Here is an 18575-nt window from a genome sequence, read left to right as displayed (position 1 = left end):
AAGCGATGCAGCATATAGTTTGTATTCAGATTATCTGTAATCTCTGAAATTAAATTCAGGACTGAAACATGAGTAATTTATTAATTCTCACTAATATTAATTCCCGTGTGACATGCAACCCTCGTTATCCAAACAGAATGCGTGACCTGCCATCTAGACTTGTCACTGGCTTTTCAGCCAACAGAGACCTTTTCAAAGCAAATGACTCACAGTACATAGGAGACACAATCCAATTTTGGCTAATGTGAGTTCTGAGATAAGAGTATCAGATAAATGAAAGTGTGGAGTACTCAGCTTACTCATTAACATTTCCAAAATTTCAAAGGTTAGAACTTACTCCATAAAGTTATAAGAAACCCTCATAATTTAAGAAACCAAGTTTCAGCACATTTTCCTGTCTGTGTGGATTAGATATCTCACAGACTGAGAGCAGAAGCTGAATCCTACAGGCTACTCCATAAAGCTGCTGAAGTGAATACCCCTGTGGCTGCGCTCCAAACCAGGCCAGCAGGCAGTATTAGTGAATCTCTGAAATTAATTTTAGCAAAGTTTTCAGCACCGTTGGGCAGTTCATAGTTGCAAACAGAAACTCGTTAAGTGTAGTAGGTTTTCAATCATTTTATCTTTGAATGTCGTGTTCTTTCAAATAATAACGATTACAAAACAGACAAATGCTGGGCAAACTTACTGAAGGAAATTCACTTGATGTAGATCAACAAAGAATGCAGCACAGGAGGGTTAAATCAAGGAAATGTACTAGGAAAAGGGATGGTCCACACAACTACACATGACAAGTTTGTCAGATTTCTGTAGAGTACGTTAATTTTAATTCATTGTGCGTCTTATTACATTGCATAACCAGCAATCCCAAATGCCTTTATTTTACATTCTCCATTTTATTTTGTTCTAATCCAATTTGACACAGTAATGTAAAAGAATGTATTAAATCCTCCTCTGCCCAGCAAAATGGCCTACTTCAAGTGAGCCCTGCAGATTATGCCTGAAATGTCAGCTTTACTCCAAACAATGCCATTAAATTCACTTATTATGCCATGTCCTTTCTTCTGTTTTCTAATAACTCTGGAAAATTTTTTTATCCAAAACCAACAGTTTTGATTCTTTGGACTATAACATCTGCTACCACCCCAGAATTTGAAACTATGTCATAACACAGATGCATGTCAGCATGAAAATTTTCCACATGCTCAAAAGCAATCTGCCTCCAAACACAAAAAGTACCCTCCACTTAGAGAAGTGGGATAATCAGAGTAAGAAAGAACAATGTAAATTTCCATTATTAGCTGGGCCAGCGTTTTCCAGAATGACTACTCATTTTAGGAGGCAAATTTGGGACTTTGGTCTTATAGTACATACAGCTTTTGACATTGATATCATATTTTCAGTTGTCAAATATAGTTATACTTGAGATCTAGGCATGGTACAATGAAAACTATTCCTTTTCTGAATGTCTAAGCTTATGTATACACTTAAAAAAAATTGTATTCATAACACCCCATTGGCACCTTTCTCTCATCTCACCCCAAGGCTGAGTATCCCAGACTAACCTGTTTTCGTGCATCTGTCTATAACATTCTATTCTCAATGATGTTTACAACAAGATTTGCAGTGGTTATGCACCTAATATTTGTTAAGTTGTAGCTACCATATTGGCTGCTACCATTTATCCTTATCTTGTGGTTCCTATGAGGGTCTTTGCTGTACCCACCTCCTGTGAAGGAATGAAGTAAATTGAAACTCTGATAAGGGTGAAAGGAGTTGGCTAGATTCAAACTATGGTTTATGCTTTGTTTGCAAACAGAGTACTACAAAGGATTCAAAAGGTTACTCTGCTTTGAATATGGCTATTTTGAAGTACTTCTGCTCTTGTTTCAAGCTAAGCATTGAAGAGTGTAGCATCCAGCCCCCAAAGTTAAAAAACAATATATCAGGTTACAAAAGGAGAGTGAAAACACAAAAGAAAAATATTTCTGAAAGAAGAGAGAAAAGATTACAGAAAGAAAACCCTGGATAATATATGTAGAATTTGAGAAGTAACATCTGACAGACTTCAGAGAATGTGTATGGTTTGCTGAAAACCCAAAAGATAGTTATGGAGTGTTCAAAGCTGTAAAGAAACACAGGCTGTATATCAGGTTGTCTACTCCAACATCCAGAAAGAGCCAGCATATGCTAGAAGTTGCAAAGCCAAGAAATGGATTGCATCTGTGTTTAAGAATCTTCAAGCTCTTTTAGGGTATATGTAGTTGTCAAGAATACAACAGTGCGTCAGATAATGCTGAATTCCTTTTGCACAGAAGCAGTAAACAGAGCTGTATTTTAAAAGAATAGTGAATTTAAGTTGCATGTTGATATACATGCTAGTGTTTTGACAAAGAGTTAAAAAGTAGGATGATTATAAGTATTTGAAATTCTGCGCTGTAGAAATGCTAATTGTTCACTGATGTTGTTCTCAAGTTTGCCAAAGAAAGAAAGAAAGATTTGAGAGTTTGTATTTTTAGGCATTTATGTTGTATAACTGAGATGCCACTGGAATCATAATATCGCCAGAAGGAAGTTTCAAGTTCCCTGTTTCAGAGATGTTAATGTCAACCACAGTATGTGTGGAAGAGAGACAAAAAGAGACTAAATCATTTCAGTCAGTTGTTTATGGAAAGCATAACAAAAGTCTAAAATTTGGAAACCTGACCAAACCTGCCAGATTTTCTGCAGTTCAAAACTATGCTGTCCTCAAATTGAAAAAAACTTCCTCAAAGGTTGCATTGCTCAGGATCGCTCCTGCTAAGAGGCTGTGAGCAGTTTAATGTGTGCCAAATGCACATGCATATGTGCAGGTCATAATCCTTAGGGTTTACACTCTCAAAACTTGAGGAAAATGAACGTAGTAGGTAAATACTGTCGCTAATTCATGGTCAGTGGAACAGACGCAGACAAAAGATCTTGCTTAAGACATGACACTACTTAATAGCAGAAATGAGTCTGGGTCCAGAATCTGCAGATTCCTGGCACCAGCCTTAATCCACTCTGTGTAGCAGTGCTTATCTTCGACAGTGTACAGATACTGTAGCTGGCAGTAAGTCAACGAAGTCCACCTACTCCACTTCTTAAAAATGTTTAGCTTGTCAAGCTGTTTTAGCCACTATTTCTAAAATTCCTGTTTTGGCAGGTTGCTGGGTTTAGAAAAGCGATGGCATTGAGCAAGATCTCAGAAAAGCATTTAAAATGTTTACAATGGTTAACAAAAATTTTTGAGGCAATGGTTTGAGAAGGAACAGAAACAAACCAAAACTCTAGCTGTATGTATGAATTCAAATCCAAACCATCAATGTTAAGTGCTAATTTTTAGGACTGTAGCAGTACACAGGAAACACTAGCTGATTTTTTTTTTTTTTGTAATACAGAAAATATATCCAGTATTAACCTGACGTTCCATTTGTTTAAAACATGTAGGCTTTGGCATTAGGGAAGCAATTAGTTGTTGATGTGGATGTGCACCTATTTAACTGATTTGCAAATGCAAGTCTCTCTAGAAGAGATAGATTTGCAAACCCATGTATCTTGCCCATGTTAAAGCATGCCATAATATTCAAGAGCAACAACAATTGTTTCATGGCTAGACAAATTAAGGCAGTAAATACAAGAGGTAAGATTCACCTCACCTCAATTTTAGATTTATTTAAAAAACCCAGAAACCACAACCAAACCCAGAGCTACTAAAAAAAACGCAGAAAGCATAATTACCTTCAAGAGGCAGATCAGTGGATATTCTCCTCCTTAGTCTCAAAGGTCACTCTTCGTTTCATGATTTTTTCTGACAGAAAAAATAAAAGTCCTTGTGTAATGAATCATTTCATAGCCAAAACATGCTACAAAGGCATAGATCTTTAATCCTTCAGATTTTTAAGAATCACCACAGGAACTATGAAAAGGAAATTAATTAGCCTGCGGCATCAGCACAACAGGTATAGTAGTCATTATACACTGGAGAATGGCTGCAGCCAGTGTATTTCCTACAGTTTTTGCCTTTTTTAATAATCACATATTTAAATGTGTCCATTTTAAAAACTGGGCTTTTTCTTTTGTCGTTTTCATTTCTTTTTGAATCTAATGATTTTGCCAATTACTTTGTAGGTTTAAGTAATTAGGAGATGACACTCACCGTACCTCAACAAAGGACAGATACTGTTATATACAATTATGTGGGGTAGAGATAAAATATTGACATGTGTTTTCAGAAAACTGAAAGACAGTGGATGCCTAATTCTGTTTGGAGCAACTTGGTAACTGAGAATAATATTAAATAAAACCTGGGGAGGGTCTGAAGTAAAAAAAAAGTAAAATGCCTTGAAGAGCATGGAAGTTTGAGATGCAGCTAGGCTGGTCCCAAGTCAGTGGTACAAGCACTCCAAGCTTGGCTCTAAATATGGTGGTGACTAGTCAGTGCAAGTGATTACCTAACAGCCTCGTAGCTCTGCAGGCATGGTCAGAAACAGGACAAATCTTGTAATATCACTGAAGCCTCAGCTAACTAGTTTAAGAAAATTATAATTCAGAGAATTGGGTATATGTGTATGTACCACTTCAAGTTTACAGAACCCGGGAGTGCACCCATCAGAGTTTTCAAATGAACTTTTTCAGTCTGGATATTTCTCTGCAAAAAACATGCAGACAGACAAACAAAAGAAACAAAGCCAAAACTAACACAGACAAAAAAAAAATCCCTGTAGCAGAAATGGGACCATTTGAATTAAAGAATTTAAAAGAAAAAAAGTCAGTAGTTTGAGAAGACTGAAATTTCTGAATAAGATGTTTTAATTTCTCATTTGGAATGCCCTTCTACTGCAATGTTTTCAAATATTTTGAAAGTTGTAATAGGAACAAAACACCCTGTTTTTTATCAAAGCAAAATGTTTCAAGTCAAGTGAGGGACATTCTGCTTCAAAATGGAGATAAAATTCCTTATGAAATTAAAATCATGGTTTCCACAGTGGTTCTCCCCCCACCTATCAATGCTGCATATACTTGAGCACCCAATTCTGTCTGTATTATGCATGTTTCCTCGGAGCACCAGCCCCAGACAGCAATAGTGTATGAAGAACACTTTCCTCCACACATTAGCTGCATGCTAAAAAAGGTTAGAGCCAGTCCTACATTCCTGTTCTTCTAGATTACTGGAAGTGTCTGTAACTACCCCTCTACTACCCCTTCCCCTTTCTTCTCACCTTCCTCTGCCAATCTTTTTTTTTCCAGAAATCTCTTTCTAAACAAGACTCTCGGGGATAGCCTTCAATGATACAGCTCACAATAATGTACACACTGCACATAAAGCAAAGCCAAAATGTGATCCCGGTCAGCCAAGCCTGTCCTTCAATTATACCATCCAAAACTGTTAGTGGGAGCTGGAAACACACAAAAAAAATTGCTCTAGCATTTTCAATTCATAGGTAGCAATTCTTCAGGATGAGCAAAGAGCACTCGCACAGCGTTAAGGCTAAAATAGCTGTATTAAGGTGGTCTTGGCTATAACCATTCTGCACATAATTCGAGATTAGACTGTGCCATAGCCTTTTTTTCTACAGGGTTACATAACTTCCATTTTGGACATGTATTTAGACATGCAGGAAAAAAAACCACTGCAAACATGCATTTAATTATTGAGCAGTTTGGGGAGCGCTTACTTTGTCTTTTTTTCTAGCGGAGGTCACAGAAAGCATTTCAGTAGCTTATGGATTCATCAAAATTTCTGAAAAATCCTACTCTTTAAATTTAGTTTCAATATTTGAAGCCAGACTTGAAAGTATTCGTCCCTCTGAACATACTGTGCTTATGCGAAAAGCCTCAAGCCATTTTTAGCCTTTAATCCCCACAAGATATCACAGCCATTAGGCATCTTTATTCACCAAACATGGTTTTTCAGAGTTTTACAGTTTTCCTCTGTGTACAGTCTGCTTACCCAGTTCTCCTGTTATTTTCCCATGGTTTTATATTTAAGCAGTAAGAGGACTTTTTTGTTATTTTGTATTATTTACTTAGGGATTAGCTGTAAATGTGCTCCAAACTCATACCAGGACATACTGGGTATTTGTGGGGGGATAGCTTAGCTACTAGGGAAGCACCTCCTGCCCACCATACCTGACAGGCTGGCATCCTAACACAGCCTCAGATGTGTGCTTGCTGGGGTACAGTCTTGACTTCATCTTCTCTAGTACACCTGTGACCCAGGTAAATAGGTAGAAAAGAAAGTGCCTCTATAAGCAGGCTCTTCTTACCATAAGATTTGTTTGTCCCCTTTCAAACTCTCATCAGAGGACGTAAAGTGTCTCATGCTTCAACCATTAAGGATTCCAGGATCTTTGCAGAGTCCTGTTACTGAGGACAAAACACCATCCTCTGTACAGAAGGCAGGAATTACTGGACCATAACTGTAGTGCTTCGGAGGCCTGTTTTTTGTGCTTATAGGCTAAATTATAGAGCTTGCCAAAATTAAGATAAGGCTATACCATTTACTAAATAATCACACAAGGGCTCTTTTCAGATCTCCCCACTGCCCTTGTGGGGGGAAAAGTTCAGAAGTCACAGCTGACGTTTGAGCTGATTGGTGGAGAAGGACATATTGAGGAACAATATAGCTTTTCCAACTTTTCTCCTAGAAGTCTGGGAGACTTCTGGCACCTGATCATGTAGTTTGAAAGAAATAAAAGATGAAACAACAGAACTGACATAAATGCGAGTAGAAACTTTAAAAGGCATGATACATTTTGCTAAGATCTGGTTTTATGCTCAACAAGTATGATACCAGGTATTGTGCAGGCCCTAATTGTCCCTGGGAGGCCTCAGAGAGGTACATGACAGCTTTTCTCTCTTCAATCCTCAGCCCTTCAGAGCATGAGGGCCACTTCCAAGGCTCTGTAGAGAACCTTGCTGAGAGTATTGCAGAAGGATACATAGCTACGCTCTTCCATTCTTTCCCTTTGTAAAAAATAGATTACTTGGCAGCGAAACTATCAAGCGAAGAGGGACATCACTCTTTCATGGCAGTTGAGCTATATTTTCTGAGAGCAGAGCTAAAGAAACGATGGCAAAACTGAGGGACCATTAATCTGACTAAAAGGTTTTCTATCAAGATTTATTAGTCCCAAGTTTACTACCTTTTTACAGCAAAGATCTTCATTTTAGCTCACTATTTTATTTAATTTCTCCTCGTGCATATACATTTCTCTAAATGTTCAGAAAGATATGTGTATCAGGAGCAATGTGTAAAGTATAATGTTTCCTGAAAAAATCCAACAGGCCACTGCAGCATCACTTCATGCTTGCCCAGGTGGGATTAAATGACAAAACACATGCGAACCTCTGAATTCTGCACCAGTCCTCACAAACACTGAAAGGCAATTTGCAATGCACACTCAAACTGTAGAATTATGGATATAGTACCTTCTGTAGTTAGTCCCACTGAAGTCACTGGAAGTATTCACGTGGGTAAATGAAGCATACAGTCATTTGCAGTGTCTGAGCCTTCCTATGGCTCCCTAGCAGAGAATTAGAATGAATATTTCACACCATGTACTTTGGTGAGGTGTCAGGCTCAGATGACGAGACTGCATTAGCAATGTCTGTGGTATCATGACATTTGAGATTTGTATAGCTACATGTTTCTGGCGCTTTGTTGCTTGATTAAACACCTTGCTCTATTTACTCAAGAAAACAGTAGTCACAAGCTACAGCTTACCATAGTGAGCACTTAGTCATTCACTACTCCTTTCATTAGAGAAACTCAAAATTAAAGCTACATACACTGTCTGGAAGAAGATTCCCAACTAGTGATGGCATCTTGCTTGTGATGGGCAGGGAAGCAGAAAACAACTGACAGCTGGAGGTTTTCACAGTTGATTATATGAACTATTGGGATAAAATTCCCCACTCAAATTCTTGGGCCAAATCTGGCATCTTTAAAATAGCAGTTTGTCACAACATCAGAAAACATAACCTTGCTTGTCAGGCAACCAGTTACTAACAGCACAGTATGAGTGGCTGAAATCCACTGCTCCTCCTACCTAACATTTCCTCTTCCATTTCCTGCAGTAAAAGTATTTGAAAAGGAGGAATGAATAGATTAGCAATATAATGCAATATCGAATATATTCTATTCTTATAGAAACTGCCCCCCAAACACCATGAAAGTTAACACAGAAGAGCAAAAGAACAATTCCCACACTGTATTATGCATATTTATTTTCAGAATTCATAGAACTCCTTACGTGTTTTCTTTTTAAAAGCATGCTGGGGTTTTATAAATATTTTTAAAAGCCAGCTGTGGTTTAATCAACCATCCGATGTACATTATGCTAACTCTTCTGAACAACTCCAACAATAAAATAAATAAGTATGCAGTAAAGGGAAACAAAAGTGTGTACGAAAAAGTGGGAAGAAAACAGCAGACTTTGGTTTCAGGTCCCCTAGAGAGTTATTTATGATCATCAGGAAGAAAGGCATCACTTTAAAATAATGAAAACCTTTCAATGTCTGTACTCCACTGAGCACAGAATCTTACAGTAAATGCTAATCCAACAATAAACTTCAGCCCATTGGGACACAACATTTTATGCAGGTAGAAATGAGTAGTACTTAGGGTGGGATCTTGACTTTACAGTAAAGTCAGGGAAAGAATTCCCACTGAAGCTTAGATTTCATGCATACCCTCTTGCTATAGTTTGGAAATCGTACTTTGTAAACAGTACAAAAAATCACCTGAAATAATGTAAACGAATCACCTGAGATGTACATCAGAAAATTCACTAGGACAGCAGAACAAGTAAGTTGCCATCCTTTTATTCCTCCCTGTAAAATATGTGCATGACGATGACTTGCTCAACAAAGATTTAAATCGTGTCCTCCCCCAAAATTTGACGGCTGAAATGTGAGTGACCTATCAAATATGGTCCTGGAGAAAGCGGATTGAAATCTTTCCATCAGAAATTACCTGAGTTCTACATCCCCATCTTCAACTTTTGACTGGCTGCAGCAGTCCTAATAGGATGAAAACAGAGTAGATTCTTTTCTCTCAAGGTTTCTGCAGTAAGGACCCCTGACCCATTCCTTTCTGTAGCTCAGCAGTGTTTCTCATTTGCCAGCTCCTTTTCCAAATTCTTCACTTTACTCAGTATATAGAGTGTCAGCATTCTTGGGAAAGCCATGAGAAACACTTCATTCATCACAAAGGTTTCATTGTAAAACAACATATAAAAAGCTTTTTATGCTATCTATAACCATAATACTTTTTTTGTCAAAATAAAGATTTTTTTAAAAAACAAACCAGTAGATACAGCAATAGATGCTCACTCTCTTCAGCCCCATCCAGCCACTCTCTTGTTCTTCTCAAAGAACATTTATTACAGGAAATCTTTCAGTGCTAAAGCAGCAGAAGAAACAAGGATACTATCCTTATTTTCAGACAGTCTTGCTTCAAAAGTTATGAGTCAGTATGGTCAGAGATAACTACACTAAATTCTTTCAAAATCATACTTCCTTCAAAAAAATTGAAGTCAGGCCCTTTTAAGGTGCCAAACTGAGTACCCAAAGTAATTTATCGTTCTCAGAGTAACAAAGAGTTCCAAAGTGAACTCACCATTTAGGACAAGTCAATTTACACCTTTGATTTCTTCAAAACTTTCAAATTATTTAAATAATAAGCAACTAACCTGAAACTTTGAGAAGGCATCTAAGTGACCATGAGATAACTGTTTACTAAATCATTCACAGACTTTCTAAAAATGCAACTTTTTTTCCTACCCATAGGCTAGTATGTACTTAATAACACTAGTTATTCTGAATATAAACATAACCAGGTAAAAGTCTGGGCAGCTCACCAGACTCACCTCACACAAATGCACATGATGCCCTCAGAAAGAGGGTAAAACAAGCCACAGGAAAAAATAATTTTCCTCTCTAGGTACATTTCACATGTAGCACATGTAAAGTAAAACAAGTTAGAAGAAAAGTCTTCTAAGAGGAGGAATTTCTGTTGAGTTGCTTTTATGGACTTAAAACACTAAAGCATGTCTATATTTAGTGCTCTCTTTATCTCATATCTTACACTATCCTCTGCGCATTCCTTAAGAGAGAAAACATGCTCACTAAAGTAGTCCTAAAATTGCCTGCAGTACACATCTAAATATAATAGGGAGGCATGAGCATATCTGATAGAGAACAAGTATTACAGAAAAAGAACTGTTATCACACTTTACACAATCACATCTTCCCCTGATTACGCTGTAGACACCTGGATGATACACTTCATTTCAGAGTCTGCATTTTCTAACATGGACTTCTGTCGTCTTCTTTCCCCTTCCTTTAGCCTTCCCACAGTCTTTAGTTTTATTTCAAAGCTGGTTTCTTTGTACAGCTTCAAAGTAGGTGTAGTGCTGGATCGGGAAACTGCTTAACAGCTTCACGATTAAGGAATTCTATTTGTTTGCAAGGTAGGTGAATGATACACAGCAACAGCATAAATTCTTCACCACATCTGGGTAGCCTAAGTGTCCTAATGGCGATAGCCCAGAACTGTCTCCAAAGAAAAGAGGGTAGCTGGATTTGCATGAGCTTTTGGGCAGCATCAGCAGCTAAGACTGAGAAACACTGAAATGTTCCTGGCATTGGCTAAGAGAAGTGGTATAAGTAACCCCTTGCTGCTAGATTACCGCAGATTCCACAGCATTGATTCAGGAGGTGAATCAGGGAGGTTTGCCCTGAGAGGGTTATACACCAACAGCATATCGGCATGCTACATAGTCAGGAAATTTTATGTAGCAGTCTGTTACGAAACTGTCAGTAGCATCTCTGGGAGGAAGCAGAAGAGCCTCCCTTCTCTCCCCTGTTCCCCCCCACCTCGCAAAAAGAAGCACCAAACACCCAACCTCCCTCCGGATTCAAATGTGACGTTTTCTTTGCAGCTTGATTTGAGAAAGGCTGAAAGGAGTCCTCTTTTTCACACTTCTGTAATGGCGCTGGCTTGTTATCATTAATTTTATTGTCATTCTCATTCTTCCTCCCTCCCTCTATTATTCTAATTCCTTTTGTACTTGAAAACCAGAGAGATTCTAAGGCATCAAATGAGACAATTTTGCAGTATTGAAGATTTAGGGGTTTTGTCTATTTTGACATATTTAATCCTGTTTTGTAGGATTAACCTTAGCATCCATGATTGTATTCTTCTTCCATTTAATTTGCAATTAAAATGGAATTGCTCTGCAAGGACAATGAAAGTAGTACAACTGCACACCTTTTCACCCAATCCATTAACAGAATATTGCTAGCAGTGAAGTAGTCTCTTTACCTTGGCTCTTTTGCTTTGAAATTTGCAGTGATTTTCTTTTCTATATGACCCATTTAAATAAATCAGTAAGAAGTAAATGAAACCTCTATGGAAATTGCTTTACGATGGTTAAAAGTGGGTAATTTTATAGAAAAGTGTTACTATTAAAACGCATGTTTTGAAATTTAGTTGTGTTTTCAGTGTAATGGAAGGTTACGTGGAATGCTCTCAGACATCTTTTTAAGCCACAATGATCCCTTTTCACCATTTCTCTTATATTGATACTTTCTGTGGATGGTGCATTTGAGTCTGGCAGGGCACCAGTGTTATTGCTTATACAGGTGACAAAGCACAAGCCAATTTTTTGTATTTACTTAAACCACTTACTAGTAACCAAGTCAATTTCACAGGTAAGAGGATTTCAAAATCAGGGAGCACTAGAAAAAAGGCTACTTTTGCCACAAAAATGTGAATTGTGCTCAGTAGTTCCTCAGCTGCGGGGATGCATGACATGACAGGACGGAATTGTCTCTAGAGAAACAAAACACATGGAGAAACTTGAGTGGAAAGGTACTTGATCCTCCTCTTGAAAAATGACAAGGAAACTCAGGAAGGGTATCTATTTGAGAGAAAAAATAACTTTAAATCATGGTGAAGAAAATGTCTGTGTAACTCAAAAAAAAAAAAAAAAAAGAGAGAAATAGATTCATAAACCCATGCTTCTTTCCCCAACTACTAAATGGGGACCAAATCTAAAGGGAGGTGCACATAGAAAACATTACCTTTGAAAAGTCTGCCTTAGCTATACCTTATTAATGGAGGTAATAATTGTTTTATTATTTTTGACAGGATGAGAAGTCAAAAAGGATCAGAAAAAGAGAGAGAAAGGGCGCACCAGGGTTTTCATTGAACTTGGATTTGATTTCCAGATATCACAAGAATTTTAAAATTATTAGACAGAGTTTGGATTAATGGCAATACACAATCCACTAATAGTTATTTTAGTGGTCTGTGGAAGGAGCCCATTATATTCAAGTGGTCAAGATTTAGGGGCAAAGTGCTTATTTACTGCCTGTTTGCAATGAACAATGCACATGTGCTTCTCCAGCTTCTGTATTCATTACACTAGAGCCCTGAGCACAGTGATCCCCTCCTGGCCTTCCCAGGGCACAACACAGATACGTGTATAGCAGGCCACCATACCTTCTCTACTGAATAGATCTGGGATGGAATTAGGCAGGAGATGGCTAAAACCCAACAAAACATATTTGATTTTTTAAAAAAAAATTTAAATATATCTCAGAGAAAAGCTCTGGAATGGCAAGAAAGGCATGCTACTGCAACACAAAGTTTGACATTAGCTTTCTAGTTTTCAAGCACACTATATTATTTGGATTGTTCTCTTTTTCATATCAACTGCTTCAAAAACAAAACTGTAAACAAACTTCTACTTAGAGTAAAAGTAGATTCAGATGTATAAAAATGGCCTTTCTGTATTACCCATTTTGCATACAACCTGTGCTAAGCCTGAGTAGAAAAGAAATCAGCAAAGAACACCTAATATAAGTATAATGAATAAGTCTACAAAACACTTCAGGTGCTTATGCAGACTGGAAAGAACATCTTTTTTTTTCCTGATACTGTGACTCTCCATCTTTTTTCAGCACTAACCAGATACTTAGTTTCTCTCCTTTTCAGAATGATGTGCTCAGAATTCACAATATTAAAGGCTGCTTTACACAACAACAAAATGCAAGCACTGAGAATGACATTCATTGCTAAGGAAAGGTGAGGAACTGTTAGTAGGGCCCAAAGCTTTAATTTCATCTAATTTCAGCAGCATGTCTATATTAGGGGTTTTTTTTACAGAATGGCCACTCTGCAAGACTTAATTACAACTGTCGGGGCACAGGGGCTGGCTGGTCCCTGGGGCTGGGATGCCAGGAGCAGTGCAGGACCCTGGTGCTGCTGGGCAGGACCTCGCCAGGCAGGACCCGTCCCACCACCCCAGCCAGGGAGCGGGGCAAGCTGAGGAACAGGAGGGCAGCCCCCGGCATCAGCCAGCCCCCTGGGGACAGGCCAGGCCAGGCTGGGATGTGGGCCCACACCCATGTGGGGAGCTGGAGACCTGCACCCTACGGTGTCACTGGGGCAGGGACCAGCAGCCACGGGCTGGGCTGAAATGGGGACCCGGGCCATGGATGGGGCGGGGGAGGCCCTGGGGGTGGTCAGGGCTAGCAAGGCCTGTTAGTGCCCTCAGGGCCCTGACACACTGCCTGCTTTCAGTCCCTGTACACCAACAGATAACTGCGTGGCAATAGAAGGTAGAGCATCTTCTGATATTTTAGTGGAGCCGTAAGTTCACACGCAGCCACTGTGACTCAAGGTAGAGTGAAAGGCCAATCCATTAATTTGCATACAGATTTAGTTCAAACTGACATTTTCATTTTAACACACTAGGAAAAAAATATTAACAGGCAAGACATTTTGGATTATAATATTTTGATTAGTTAACTTATTTTTAAAACCAGTTTCCTCCCTTGCAATTTTTCTTGGATGTATTTGAGATTTTCATTATTAGTGAGATATTGAGATAATTAAACATTACTTTCAACTTATGTCAGAATGGAAGTAAGAGGTAACTGGCAAATAATTAATGGAAGAAATAATTTTATGTGCTACAATGGATTTGCTGCCTCATTTTCTTCAAGCTCACGTTTGTCTAGAGATAGTGAACACTTAACATGTAATTTAACCTCCCCTCCTTACAACAAAGCAGCATTTAGCCTTGAAACCATGAGGGTTTATTTTCTCATCTCTTTCTGTCTTGCATGATGTTCATCAAGAGTTTTCTTTTAAGTCAGCAATGTTGGCCCACCCATATTAGATTATGTTGTAAGATACTGTGCACTATAGTGCCATTAACCTCTGGTTTTCTTTGTTTTTTCAATCTCAGTATTTCAGAAAAAAAAAATTGAGGTCTAATCCAAATCAGTTACAGCCTGTTGAAAAATTATTGGGTTTGACATGACAGATACTGATGGATATTCATGGTCCTCACTTTGGGAAACTACTGCCCGTTTTTCCAGATTACACTTCTTGATTGTTATGGGAAACTTCCCTCTCTAGGGCATCCCCTGCCTGCTTGACCTGCTTACCTTCAATTTTTACCATCTTCACCTAACATCAAAACTCTGTATGTTTCCCGGTTGAAGCTCTCCCTTACATTTCCTTTTGAGACAACAGTTGCCCTCCAAACCTCTATTCCTATAAAGAACAATTTACATTTCATTGCTGTTCCCAAGCTTGTCAACATTTCTAAAGCATTACTGCCTTCTCTGCAGAGAGAAAGGTTTGAGTCAGCTCTGTGCTAAAGTACTCTCCTTTAAAGCTTTAGCATTGTGAAATCAAACCCACCCTCAAGAGGCTTGCCTTTCAAAAGACTTTTGAAGCGAAATACCAAAGGTAGCCAACCTGTAAACGCTGACAAGGTGAGTGAGATACACTGAAGTGGGATATACTGGAAGAAGAGGAGGAAATCTGTCCACAGCACCTCACTTGTAAACTCACATCTTACAGGTTATAGAATCATAGAATCATTAAGGTTGGAAAAGACCTCTAGGATCATCAAGTCCAGCCGTCAACCCAACACTAGCGTGTCTCCTAAACCATGCCCTGAAGTGCCACATCTACATGTCTTTTAAATACCTCCAGGGACGGTGACTCCATCACCTCTCTGGGCAGCCTGTTCCAATGCCTGACCACTCTGTCAGTAAAGAAATTCTTCCTAATAGCCAATCTAAACCTCCCCTGATGCAGCTTGAACCCATTTCCTCTCATTCTATCGCTAGTGACCTGGGAGAAGAGACCAACACCCACCTCACTACAACCTCCTTTCAGGTAGTTGTAGAGAGCGATAATGTCTCCCCTCAGCCTCCTCCAGGCTAAACACCCCCAGTTCCCTCAACTCTCCTCACAACACCTGCTCTCCAGACCCTTCACCAGTTTCGTTGCCCTTCTCTGGACATGCTCCAGCAACTCAATGTCCTTCTTGTACTGAGGGGCCCAAAACTGAACATGATGTTCAAGGTTATGACGTTTTAATTTTTAAGTATTAGATCAGGAAGATACAAGGATCTTCTCTAGGTCTCTAGCGTTTCCTATCCTCCCCTCCCTAGATACACACGCAACCCCTGCCTCCCAGTAAGAACCAAAACGATAAAAGGCAGCCTGCAATGCCTGGAAAAGAGGAGTCAGGGCAGAGTTTTTTGCATTATTAAATCTATAATGAACTTTGTATTTTGGAGAAAGTGACAAGTCATAGAAAAGTTGCATACAGCAATAGCAATTCAAGAAAACAAAATACTTTTCAGAAGAACAGTTTAATGTGCAAGGAGAAACTCTAAACTTCAGTTAACAACTTCTTTCTCTGACCAACAATGCCATCTAGGAAGCCTTCAGAAACAACTCTGTGTACACACTCTTTCCTTTTCTTAGTAACTGACGAGGAAGTTAAAAATTAATTACGTTAACTTTCTACAGAAGTTTAATTTTCAGAATTCCTCATTTCTGTTTTTCCTGTGGAATCAGTTTCTGACATGGCCACACACACATAAACAGAACCCCAGCTTTTCCAATCCTGTCTCTGCTAATTTTCATTAACTCAATTCAGATTATCCCCCAGTTCATCAGTTTAGTTTGGAACAAATTAAGACATTACCTCTATTTTAATAGCTAAGGGATAATTCATTAGATTAATTCTTAGGCCCAGATTCAGCAAAGCGCTTTATTTGTTGGGAATTGAAAATCTACATAAAGGATTCAAAGCCAGTAAAGTCTATAGGATTTAATCATATGTTTAAAAATAAGTATGTGTATGAAGGTTATGTTTACTGAATGGAGGCTGTTTTAAAGTAAGGTTCTTATTACAGAACAATTTATCAATAACATCTTAAGGGACTCAGTAAGAACAAATATGTTCTGTAAATGCATTCATATAACTGAGGGAAATATACAGCTAACCAATTGGACAGGCAGTTTCAGTTAATCACTGCCATCCTATTTATAGGATATAAATTATGACAATGGAGATGTTGGGTACTTAGAGAGATAGGTACATTGACTGCCTACAGGAAAAGGTCTCTGTCCTTGACTTACCGGGGACATTGTGGCAAGAGCAAGATATGAGTATGTTGCTCTCAAAGATATTAACTGGGTTGTTCTGAAACATCTGTGAAGGTGAAAGGCTTATCCTTTGACTCCAGCCACCCGCATTCTAAGATATCTTGACTGACTGGCACAACACAGAGTCATGTCTCAAGGATCCTTCTTATGTGGACTGCAGTGATCTGCCTTAAAGAAAAGTAGTCATGACACAAGGATTATAGAAACAGGAGAGAAAAAAAACCCAAAACCTACATCAAAAGATCTCCAGGCTCTGAAGCAGAGATGGAGGATATGCTATCTGCTGGATGCTTTACTTTTGATACTGTCTTTATATAGAAGTTGCCAAGATGCCAGGCAAAACTATGAGTAAGTTAAAATAAGAACGTACACTCCCTGAACTGATATTCATAGTGGCTCTCTACCACCCAGTCTCCAGGAAGGATCCCTACTTCTTTCAGCCCCTACAAAGTACAGCACAAAATTGTGGTATTCAGAATTTGTCTGTCAGGCAAGGCATCTGCCTGTCTGTAAGGTGCTCCAGGCTACCTCAGAGAAAAGGTAATAGAAACTCTGTTGTGATATCGTCTTGGCATTAGAATCATAGAATCATTAAGGTTGGAAAAGACCCTTAAGATCATCGAGTCCAACTGCTAACCTATTACTGCGAAGTCCACCACTAAACCATATCCTCAAGCACCACATCTACCCTTCTTTTAAATACCTCCAGGGATGGAGACTCTACCACCTCCTTGGGCAGCCTGTTCCAATGCCTGGCCACTCTGTCAGTAAAGAAATTCTTCCTAATAGCCAATCTAAACCTCCCCTGACGCAGCTTGAACCCGTTTCCTCTTGTTCTATCGCTAGTGACCTGGGAGAAGAGACCAACACCCACCTCGCTACAACCTCCTTTCAGGTAGTTGTAGAGAGCGATAAGGTCTCCCCTCAGCCTCCTCTTCTCCAGGCTAAACACCCCCAGCTCCCTCAGCTGCTCCTCACAAGACCTGCTCTCCAGACCCTTCACCAACTTCATTGCCCTTCTCTGGACACGCTCCAGCACCTCAATGTCCCTCTTGTACTGAGGGGCCCAAAACTGAACACAGTACTCGAGGTGCAGCCTCACCAGTGCCGAGTACAGGGACACGATCCCCTCCCCGCTCCTGCTGGCCACACTATTCCTGATACAAGCCAGGATGCCATTGGCCTTCTCGGCCGCCTGGGCACACTGCTGGCTCGTGTTCAGGCGGCTGTCAACCAACACCCCCAGGTCCTTTTCCTCCAGGCAGCTCTCCAGCCGCTCCTCCCCAATATAAATCTTAATAGAGAAAAATCAACCTACATACTTAGTTAAGCAGCAAAGTTGAAGTTGAACTTAGCTGTCAGAGGACTTTTTTTTTTAAACTGGAACACGAAACACCTTCTGATGGCTGGCTGGCCTAAGTGCTTCCATTCCCCCTTGTAAGGCTTTTTTGCTTAGATTCTTCAGCTGATGATACTTTTCACTATTAGTCATGTAAGAATCTCTCAGTTCCAGCATTTTTATCAATGTGTGCTAAGTAGCAAATGGTAGCAAGCCCATGGAGAGAGTACTAGGGATGTTCTTTCCTAGTAATGGAAATCAGACTCATTTTCACATTCCTAGCTCTAAAAGCTTCTTTACTTATTTGCTTTCATTTTCAAAGAAAACCATTAATAAAAGAAATAAAGACACTGAAATGCAAAAAATGGATTCACACTGAGAAAATAATACAATTTTCAAATTAACTTAAAACATGAAAAATAGCCTGACATTGATGTATTGAAAGAATAATTGTAAAAGATATGCCATTCCCATTTTCCACAAACTTTACTTAATCGTATCTCTGTAGACATAGTTTGATTGAGGCATTAATAAATGCCTGCTTTACTAGAGTTCATTTATTTGATTTAAGATGTAATGAAAATAGAATTTTCTAGTCATATCTTTTCTAGTCATCTTAAAACGTGTAATGAGAAGGCAGCTGGCACTCTTCTAGTCACGTGCAAATTTCCATTAAAATAAAACATTTCTAAAGAGTTTTTCTTTATATACTTTTCTCATACA

At 39.0% G+C, this 18575-nt stretch overlaps 1 protein-coding gene and 1 long non-coding RNA gene across 8 annotated transcripts in view; one reads left to right on the top strand and one right to left on the bottom strand.

Annotated features, from left to right (window-relative positions):
• LOC142057929 (uncharacterized) overlaps nucleotides 1-18575 on the bottom strand; it is a 363120-nt gene that overhangs the window by 234599 nt on the left and 109946 nt on the right. For all 5 annotated transcript variants that reach the window (XR_012660813.1, XR_012660809.1, XR_012660812.1 and 2 more), the window contains one exon: nucleotides 3760-3829. This is a non-coding gene — a long non-coding RNA (uncharacterized LOC142057929). The remainder of the gene's footprint in view (nucleotides 1-3759; nucleotides 3830-18575) is intronic.
• SYT9 (synaptotagmin 9) overlaps nucleotides 1-18575 on the top strand; it is a 70641-nt gene that overhangs the window by 37889 nt on the left and 14177 nt on the right. The gene's annotated exons all lie outside the window — the stretch shown is intronic.

Source organism: Phalacrocorax aristotelis, chromosome 5, assembly GCF_949628215.1.
Source record: "Phalacrocorax aristotelis chromosome 5, bGulAri2.1, whole genome shotgun sequence".
In the NCBI taxonomy this organism is placed as follows: Eukaryota; Metazoa; Chordata; class Aves; order Suliformes; family Phalacrocoracidae; genus Phalacrocorax; species Phalacrocorax aristotelis.
The sequence above is the reverse complement of the archived record's forward strand: the minus strand, read 5'-3'. Positions and strand labels throughout refer to the sequence as shown.